The sequence below is a fragment of the Tyto alba genome, unplaced genomic scaffold (assembly GCF_018691265.1).
Source record: "Tyto alba isolate M040663 unplaced genomic scaffold, T.alba_DEE_v4.0 Super-Scaffold_9, whole genome shotgun sequence".
Lineage (NCBI taxonomy): Eukaryota > Metazoa > Chordata > Aves > Strigiformes > Tytonidae > Tyto > Tyto alba.
Window position 1 is genome coordinate 39,088,269 of NW_024881330.1, and position 11,091 is coordinate 39,099,359.

An 11,091-nucleotide genomic window follows, 5' to 3' on the forward strand; every position below is an offset into this window, starting at 1 on the left:
CAAAATGGCAGTGCCATCAAAAATTAAAATGCATGGTACAAAGCAAACAATATTGGAGCTACATAAGCATGCTGATAATTCAGGTGAACAGTTTTCAGTATTTAGAGAAAGCATTGATTGATACAGTTCACTGGCCCTACAAGCACTATGTAAAATCATTAAAGTGTGAGTAGTCTTTATTTGTATTGCAATAATATTCTGTACCCCCAGCCTAGAACCCTGGTGTGCTCGATGCTATACAATCACCAAATTTGAGCATGATTTTTTTTTTTTTTTAAGAATTGATTTCATCTTTGACGACTCCTCATTTTACTACATTTTTTCAGTTATTTTGAAGCATAAAATGACCTGCATGCTACCAAGTCAAAGTCAGAATTCCTCCACACAGCTCCTGCGACAAAAACATTAAAATAAGTTGAAGAGCCTAATTATTGCATATTTCAGAAAGGCCAGTAACCTATATACATTTCACCATACGTAAGCAATTACATGCTTGGCTTTAGCTGATAAGAGACATGTGGCAACAGGACTGTTTGGGGCCTCTTACTCCCCAGGAAAATGAGTGTGAAAATGTAATGGAAAAATCTTTTCCCCTACAAGATTTTGAATTTAAGACCAAAGCATTTTTTTGTAGCAGCTGGTACTTATCACTGCCTCTCTAAACATGATAGAAGTTTAAAAACAACAACAGAAGTAACGACAGCTTCTTAAGTTTCAGATGCCAGTAGATACTAGGACCAGCGATTCAATACATCCCTTCTGCGGGTTGCCCTCAGCTTAAATCTTGTGGTCGCACAGCAGGGTCGTAATTTGTGTTGCCATGAGAAGCAAACCCAGGGGATAAAGAAAAGACAGTAAAATTAAGTAAAAAGCTGTCATGCCTAATATGGAGTCTTTCAGAAGTATTTTGTCTCATATTTAGTTACACTTAAAAGTAAATTATATTTATATACTTACTACAATTCAGTCAGAAAACAGGGTTAGGCTAGGATTTATTACCGAGAAATGTGCACTTGCAATATGTGAAATTAATTTTTCAAGAACATTTTCCTTGCACATAGAGTCAAGGAACATTTTTTGGCATGTGAAGGAAGAACATATCACCTATGTCATCGTCTACAGAAGGGAAAAAGAATACTAGTCATCTCAGCCACCTCCCACTTGACTTCCTTGATAACATCACTCACTGCTTCACTCCCTATATAGCCAATCATTTTTCCATCTCCTAAAATCTGCTCCTTGCAAATATTTTGACCACACTCATTCAGTCCTTACTTCCCTCACTGACCTTCTGTTGAACTTCTTGTCCCCTCATTTAAACATATTCCCTACTTTCCCCTCTCGTGTTGCTTTATTCTCTTCTTTTCCTGTGCCTCCTTTTGCACTCCCGGTGTTAAATTCAAAAGTTGATCTACAGTTAGCAATTTATCCTCTATTTTCATGTTTTCATCCATACCGATAATTCTGCGCAAGGTCTCCCACTTGAGTCAGTTACTCATACAACTGCCTGCCTCTCAAATTCCTTCTCAGATGAGATTTTTTTTTTTTCCAAATTAGGACTATGAAGAATAGCTATACGTGTTTGTCTCCCTCACTCAAACTTCCAGCTGTGGTAGAGATTACTGTCACCTAAGTTTAGCCAACAGACCAAAAAGCCTACAGTGAAAGTCTAGATGCAGTAGGCTAGAGACTAGTAGTTTTAAACTTCTTTATACAACAAAAATTAAAAAGCCTCTGGGAGATTTTTCCATATTCTTAAGACCTGAGTCATGACTGGAGACAACCTGTCTCTTTCCCTCTGTCAACCAGGAAGAAAGCTCCTGACACAGGTGTGGTGAAGTTGAGCTGATGAATTCAAGAGCTTTTGAGAAATGCTTGGTGCACTTAAGAAATAAGGTGTTATATAAAGAGAGTCATCATGACTTCTGCTGCAGTAAAAAGAAGAGCAGAAGCAACAACTGAATTTATGAGGCACCCTATTCTGTCAGTCTACGTTAGTCAGTCTCACATCTCGCCTACTGTGTCAGGGACATAAGCAGAGAAACACTCAATTTTCTAAATCCTGAAAAGGCTCAAGCATAAATAAGGTACTGTGATGCCTGACACTTGCAAAATTAAAACAGCTCTGGTCTTGCATTGAATGTAATTTTATCACTTTTATTTAACATCCAAAATTCAATAAACTTGTAGAGTGCGGGTATATTCAGGTTTAGAGAACAGTTATTTTCTGGCCTAGAGAGCAGTTGAGTAGTGGGTTTCGGTGAGAGGCCAAAATATTTGCTTTCTGGCATCTGTGTGTTGACAGGCGTAACTCATGGGGAGAGCACACTGTGGGAACGGGCACCCTGCTCCAGCCCTGACCTGAGTGGGAGGAGGCTGTGGAGTCAGGACCACATCACAGGACCCCGATGCAAGAGCCATGACCACTCATGCCAACAAGGGGTTAATAGCTCATTATATTCATTATATTCCGCTCCAGTAAAGCCACTCCTGATCCATGCAGAGTGATACATTCTTAGAAATTAAAAGTTACCAACACTAGTTGATTTCAAAACCATGACACAAACAGATTTTTTTAAAGATCAATTTACAAATCAGAGCATGTTCACCTGGCCATTTCTAAAAGTAAAAAACACTTAAAGACGCTCAATGCTCCTACGTTACTAGGGAAAGGCTGTGTAAAAAGTACCTCTGTTTATTGTACTAGCATCCATTTTCATTAATGCCCAAGATTGTATCATTTTACACACTAGAAAGTAATTGCCAAAAACACACTTTCAAAAATGTATCAATCGATCAAAAAGTGCTGATGAGATGAATCAACTTATGCAGACCAGGGAGAAATATGTTCATAATCCCCTCGCAGCTAGAAGAGACTTTGTACGCAGCAGTCTGCAAACAGTTGTAGCAAAGCACTTTTTTTTTTTTTTTTTTTTTTATGCTTACGTTCAAACACTCCTACACCACTGCCATCTGCTGGCAAACAGAAAATACAAGTTTCCCTTTAAAATAAAAATAAGTAAAAATATTAGTAGTGTTTAACCATGAAGCTATGAGGCTGCAAAAGGAAGCATGGCTGGAAATAAGCCACTTGCAAGGTCCAGGGCTCCAGCAAGGCACCTGCCCTCACCACACTGCTGGAGACACCTCAAGCTTGGAAAGAACATTGCCTTCCACCAACGGCATCAGCAGCAATGAGAAATATTACTGGGCCCTCTTTAAAAGCATTCTCCTTCCCACAAGAAAAATCAAGTCTTAAATGTTCCTTCATCAAAGGCGACAACAATGTTCATATTGACTATTACGGGAGATACAGGTGACATTTAAAACGCACTGACCTCTTGGATAATTTTTTTTTTTAAAACTGTTAAGATATGCAATCAAAAGAAAAAGTACAATACAAAGTCAATACACCTGTTCTGGGTTGAGTGAGTGGTGGAGTTTTTTGGTGGCAGGGGAGGGGGCTATCGGGGTGGCCCCTTGTGAGAAGCTTCTTGAAGCTCCCCCAGCTCCACGTCAGCTCCACTTCTGTTTGGGAAGTTGAGCCAATCAGCTGCGCCTCTGCGATAACGTATTTAAGGGACGTGGTGACGGGCAGTGGGACTGGTGAGGAGGAGTTGCTGCAGCTGCGTGAACACCAAGGTCAGTGGAGGAACGGAGGAAGAAAGGAGGGGGGAGGTGTGCCAGAGCAGAGACCCCCCTGTATCCTGTGGTGAGACAGCAGGGCAGCCCCCCCCTGCCACCCATGGAGATCTACGGTGGAGCAGACATTGATTTATGGCCTGTTGTTCCTGCTCAGATGATCAAGGTTCTGTGCCCGAAGAAGGCCAGGGTCTCATGGGAAAAGGCAGCCCTGCTGCTGTAATTCAGCACTGGGAGGATTGCAGCATGCGGGCGAGTCCCACGCCGGAGCAGCTCGGGAAGGGCTGCAGCCGTGGGAGAGAATCCAGTCAGAGGAAGTTAGTGACCCATGACGGAGCAGTGTGGGGAACGCTGTGGCCCATGGGAGGAATTCAAGTCAGAGAAAGTTTGTGGAGGACTGTCTCCTGTGAGAGGGGGACCACGATGGAGCAGGAGGAACAAGTTCCGGACACTCCCCTCACCAAAGATAAGGGAAGTGGCAGCGCTGACTGCACCCCCCATTCCCTGCCCCTGCGCCCCTGGGGGAGGAGGTAGAGATATCGGGAGCAGAGCTGAGCCCGGGAAGAAGGGAGGGGTGGGGGGAAGGTGTTCTCAAGATGTGGCAATGCTTCTCACTGTCCTACTCTGTTATGTGTTGTTAGTGTCTGCAATAAATGTATGTTCTTTTTTTTCTTCCCCTAACGAGTCTGCCTTTTGCTCGTGATCATAAAGGGGAATTTTTCCCCATCCCAGTCCTATCTCGAACCCCAAGCCTGGCTCTCTGTCCCTTCTCATTGCCGGAGGGCAAGGGAGAGAGAGCTGCTGCATTGTGGTTGGCTGCCAATCAGGCCTAAACCACAACACCACCACAACATTTTCTTCCTCTCTAGCCAGTTTAGGTTTTCCATGAAATGCAGAGGAGTCTCTGGTGACAGGTACAGCAATCCGTGATAGAGACCTCAACAGATTTTCCTGGTAGCTTTTTGAGTGCCAAAGTGTTATATAATTTACACAAACATGTACAGTGCAAATGCTTTATGGTTTGACCTGGACAAAGGGTGGGTCAGTTGATCAATACAGATTGAAACACCAGCACTGAGCTTTTATATGCATTTCTTTGGGATTAACCGATGAGAAGGAAAAACATTCAGTTCTGAAAATCCGGTTACTGGCCCCCAGAACAGAGCATCCGTCACAGCTCTAGAACTGACTAAAAGTTTACATTTAAAAAAAAAAAAAAGGTCTTTTAAATAGGATATAAAATTAATTTCAGGCAAAAAATTTAAGGCCAACTCTGTGAGTCTCTTTTGGGAAAGAATGGAGATTTTGTGATCTAATGTGCTTTCAGGATTTTTCAGTAGAACAAGATTGTGCCTTAGAACAAAAAACAACCATCCTGAAACTTTAATCTATAAATTGACACATCTATGCTATTTATATTATGACAGGATCTAGGAGACTGGATCATGGACCAGGACTCCTTCCAGCAGTAGGTCAATATAGAAACCTAGAGGAAAAAAAAGTATCCTTGTCTCACCCTGCAGGGTTTCTAAGGTAACAGAAGAAATACAGCGAAGTCACAAATAGTGGATTCTACCCATCAGTTGGCCAGTTGAATCATCACTGGCCAGTGAATCATCCTGGTAGCAATGGCAAGAGTTTTCTCTCTGAGCTGTCTTGGGTTCACATAACAGAACTCAACAAGTTGTCCTCATGCCTTGCCAGGGACAGCAGACACTACCCAAGGATGACTGCTTTAAACTAGGCAGCTGTATGAAGGCCAGCTGAACCTCAGCTCGTGGTGGGGGAAGTGCAAGGAGATGAAATGCTGCTGGTCAGCATCAGCCTTTCCGGACATGTCATCTAACAATCCTTTATAAAGGCACAGAGAAGATGAAGATTTTGCAGGACAGTACAGAGATAAGTTGGTAACGTGAAAAAGAATGATTTTTTTTTTATACGAAAAATTAAAAGATAGAAAGAAATTGGCATCTTGGGCTATTTTCAGAGGAAGAAGTTGGCATATTCACAGTGGAAGAAAGAAGGTGGGTAGGCTGGGAAGGAACTGTGAGATGAAGCTTGCGTGTGATGCACTAAAGAAGTGACAAAGTCTAAGCAATGGCCCGAAAAAAAATTAAAAAAAAAAAAAAAAGTATTTTCACCTGCATCCTGTACATTTGAATAGACTAAGGCTGCAGTTCCCATGACCAAATAAATGTTATAATAACTGACACCGAAAATTAGAAAAATTTTGCCTGTGTAATTGGATTGAAAAGAGCTTCTCTCTTGGAAATACAGGAAAAAACTGCAACAATTGGCTGTAACATGCAAGAGAGGCAAAGATGACAGCCAAAAATATACCTTCTTTTATAGGTCTGAATGAAGTAAGAAAGCAAAGTTGCCTTCAGAGATAAAAATGGGATGTGGATGTGTGAATATAACAGAAAGGAAAGTTTGTCTTCTTTTTATATATTACATGTATGCTTTTTATAGATGTGTGTGTGTATGTATAAAATAAAACATGTTGGCATTTATACAAATATAAAGTCTATAAATATAAACCTTTTGGGGATGAGTTAATGACTGGGCATTCATGAAGAGGTATCACAAAGATGGCATGAGGGTTTTTCTGAGTGGAGAGAAGGTAGTTTGACAACAAAGAGTAAGTTTGCAAAGATAGAAATAATAGCAATCTCTGACAAATACAATTCAACTATGACACTATTCTTAAGAAAATAAATAAAAAAAAAAAAAAAGAGAGAAATAACAGAGGAATAAAATCTAAAAGCAGACTGGATTTGCAAATTATATGTAGTCAAAGTCAATATTATTACTTCTAAGAACTAGAAAGAAATCATCAGGCACTCCTGAGAGTCACAGGGGAAAGAACCAGAATAAGAAACAGCCTAGCACAGAATTAGAAAATAAAAGCAAAAATGATAGCAGGTAGAACTTCCAGTGATCTTGGAGAAGCAAAACTGAGAAAAACCCAAGAGCTGAAATCAACACTGATAGATTGACAGTCAGAGAGCTAGAAAGGGAGATGTACCCGATGAGCAGTGAGAGATAAGATACTGGGATGGCTGGAAAGAGGGAACGAAGCAGTGGAGACAGAGGGCACAGTTTGCTAAAGAATAAGTTAGGTGAATGATCTCTTGGGGGAAGTTTGAAACGAGATTGTAGATCAAACTGAAACGTAAGAGAAAGAAAGCACGCAGCTAATACAGAGTGGGTATTTGATATCAAAATTAAATCTGAAGTATTAATTTCCACTCAAGTCCGAGGAAAGAAAGCATAGTTTTTTGGCCTATGATCTAGGAAGTCTCGAGAGATCAAACCTACTCTTTGCCCAGGAGCCCAGAGTTCATGATCTATTAAAGCATTTGTGTTATGGAACATAACTAGATAAATGGAGCACCATAGAGAAGTAAACAAGCAATGTGGCATTGAGCAGAGATCTTGCAAATGAGGGAAGAAAAACATCAGCATTTTCTTTCAGTTTGGGTCTGCAGTCTATCCTGAATTTGAATTAAGTGTCAAGATCAAACATGAGTGCAATTAATTATTTAAGGATATGATGCTTTGGGGGAAAGCCTTGTTTTTTTGATAATTTGTGACTATTAATATATATTTTTTTTATTTTTTCTTTTAAATAATATTTCTTTTAAATTTCTTTTAAATAATATTTTAAGCAGTGCATCCTCTAAAGTTCCCATGTGTTCCAATTTGAGTGTGATAAATAACATGCTTTAGAACTCAGAAATAATCTTCCATATTACAGATATTATAAATCTGAAAATGTTGGAACACTTTTTCCTTCTTTGTTCAGTTTGTTTTCCCTCTTATAACCTTGGGAGGCTGTTTTGGATGTAATGGAAAATACTATATCTCACTTGTTGTCCACTCATGTCCCTGAACTCTATGCCCAATAGTTAAACAAGTACAGAACTACATCCTGTATTTTGTAAGTGTAATAAATGCTACAAATGTTTATTAAGTATATATTTTTCAATTCCCTTATCAGTGTCAGAACAAGTGTAGATTTTTGGTTATTTATTTCTAATGCTGTTCATCCAGAGGGATTAGCTCACTCCTCAAACTGTGAAGCATTGACATTCCCACTCAGAAAGTGGCTAATCTAAAGCCTAAAGCAGTTAAGTAATAACGCGATAGTAAATCTAATGTAGAAACAGCATCTCATGAGGCTTCAGCTTCTGCTCTGTCCATTGGACTATATAACCTGACATCCCATGCAATGCAACTGACTGCAGCTCTTCCATCCCACTATTCAAAAAGTAGTGCTTTACTATTCTAGTAAAAAGTCCTTGGATCAAGTATTTAGAAAGCAGCTGTCCTGATTGCATATCATCAGTATCCTTTTTCAAGTAACAGGAGACATCTACTGCAACAAGTATGATAGCAGTAAGTAACATTGGATGCATGATAAACTCTTCAATAGTAACCGGTTTAAGACCTATTATTTGTAGTTAATCAGAGAAAGAAAACAAACTTCTCAAAGCAAAAAGTCTCATGCTGTGCTTGGCCAATGGAAAATTTTTTAACTTAGATGAGAACTTTGTTTCCTGCTCATTGTTTTTGTATCTACAAATGGTCATAAAACGATCTAGTTTCAAAAAACTCAGAATTCTCTGAAGACAGAATGAATCAAATTAAACCAAACTTGACTATAATCAAATATTTCAATACTGAAACTAGAAGTGGCCTCTAGGAAAAGTAAACAGACCCAAGCTTCATGCAACTGCATCTGGAATTGAGGTAGCATTTAGTCCTATAGAATCATAGAATGGTTCGGGTTGGAAAGGACCTTAAAGATTTTCTAGTACCAACCCCGCTTCCATGGGCAGGGACACCTCCCACTAGATCAGGTTGCTCAAAGCCCTGTCCAACCTGGCCTTGAAATAATGGCTGCCTTTAATAACATTAAAGTTGAAGGATATTAAAGATCACACGCCCAAATCCTCCAGGAAATCCAGTAGTAGGCATCAGCAACCTTTGATGCCACTGACACAGGTCAGATCTCAGCCTTTCTGAGGAGCAACAGAGGCTGCCAGGCATCAGAGCAACCTTCTATTTTGGACGTGAAGATCCAGCTCAAAGAGCTAACAGCACACACCAGTTCCATATCTTCAATAGGGGACCATGTTTTATGGACCACAGACTGGTTCCACAGGGGATCAGACCCCAGAGCGGAGGGACGCTTTCAGCGTTTAACGCCAATCAATTCTATTCTGAATATAGCCACAAGTCAGTTTGCTCAGTTCTTCATTTGGTTTTGCCTTTTTTTTTTTTTTTTACTAAATGCTTTGTTAATAAGCAGCTAAATTGTCAAAGTTTGTGTCCAACCTGATAATCTCATGAGCATACATCTGCTCACAGGAATAAAAGTGCCAACAAAATGACTTATCTCAGGGCCCCAATGGCAGAATACAGCTATGAAGGTCAGACATTACATTTGCAAGAAGTGACAGGGTTTCAGCATCAACTTCATAATTTTAGCAGCCATAACTGAAAACTATCTAGATATGTGAATGGCAATAAGGAAGCACAATTACATGCGGGAAGATGAATGTCGTCATAGTGTATAGTACTATGTTGTCATGTATATTACTACATGACAGCTGGAACCTAACAAGATCAACCTGTCACCAAAAAAAAATAATCTTAAGTAATTATAATGGACAGATGTGCCTGTGCTGGGTTGGTGTGGCAGGGACTATAGCAGTGAGTCCTTGTGAGCAGCTTCTTGAAGCTCTCCTGGCTCCAAGTTGGACCCACCTCTGGCCAGTGATAGTGGCAGCACCTCTGTGAGAACACATTTAAGAAGGGGAACCTGGGCAGGGTTTGGGACTTGTGAGGGAGTTGCACAGACACCTAGGCGAACACCCAGGTCAGTGGAAGGAAGGAGGAGGAATGGGGGGAGGTGCACCAGAGCAGAGAGCCCCCCTGTATCCCATGGTGAGACGTCGGGACCACCCACCCACCACCCACGGAGGTCACTGGTGGAGCAGAGGCCTAGCTGCTGCCTGTGGAGAAGCCCACACTGGAGCAGGTGTCTGTGCCTAAAGGAGGCTAGGACTCTGAGGGGAGAAGCAGCCCCCGCTGTTGTGGTTCGGTGCTGGGAGGGCTGCAACACGCCGGGGGGGCCCACGCTGGGGCAGCCTGGGAAGGGCTGCGGCCCGTGGGGAGGACTCATGCCAGAGAAGGTTCATGGAGGGCTGTCTGCAGTGAGAGGGGAGCCCTGCGGAGCAGGGGAGGGACGTGAAAAAAAACCCAGATACTACAACACGCAATTATCGTATTTGTGCTTCTCTGCTGAGACATCCCAGAGGTCAGCATTGAACCAAACACTCATCTTCCCCTGTTTTCTACATGCAGGCCTTTTACACAGGGGACTTTCACTCCCACCAGTTTCACAATACATCACTTCAAGTTTATTCACTTTTCTTGGGTCTGGGCAGCCACTAGCCCTACCAAATGCAAGCGTAATGCAGTTATGATGCTCATCTTTTAGAACTGAAAACCACTTTGGTGTCTTCCTCCATCACTTTGTATTAATGCTTACGTTAATCCTTTGATTCACATTATATCCAGAAATCCCTTGTTCTGTTTCTTCCAAATACAATACTACACAGCTGAGCACAGGCAACCCCATGATCTCATGACTACCCACTTAACATTTTGTAAAAATCACTCCCGGGTGATCCAGAAAAGTCTTAGGTCCTCAGTATAACAGTACCTCATGTTTGCCTTCATCCCTCTTGATATTTTCTTATTCCCGAAAAACTTTCTAAAGTATATTTTGAACTAAATCTACTCTCAAACCACAAGGACTCAGGCAGCTGCTCTTCGAGCAGCAGTTTACTGCACTGTTAATATCCAAAGCTTACAGAGGATGCAGGCCTTTAAAACAAGTCTGGTTACCACCTTCTTGCAAACCTTTTACCTTAATTAGCAGCTGCAAGACAAATTAACTTTATTCCTGCTAGGGAGGAGGGTTGCTGCAGCTCAGAAACTGGCATAAGCAGGACCCTGAATGCCAATACAGGCCCTCTCCCAGATGCAAACGCAACGTGTCACACCACCACAGAGGCTCAGGGTACTGTGAGAGTAACCCAGGCACAAGGACAGTCTAAGGAAGATCAGACAGCAGAAAGCAGAAGAGGATTAAGAAAACACAAACACCTTTTTTGAATTCTTCCCTTTTCACAACACCACTGAGCAGCAGCTCTTGAAGGAGCACATTCCACATCTCATCTACTGCACAAGGGCTTTCCACGGATCTGGAGGTAGCAGACAGCAGATTTGGTTATACAGTGCTCTCCACAGAGCTTGCCCTTTGGTAGCCTAGTTTCCCATCTAGCTTTCTATGTTTTAAAACCACTGCTAGGGCTGGCACACAGGGGTTGACCCCTGCACAGAAGTGATAGAGTCCACAAATTTGGTCGTCCC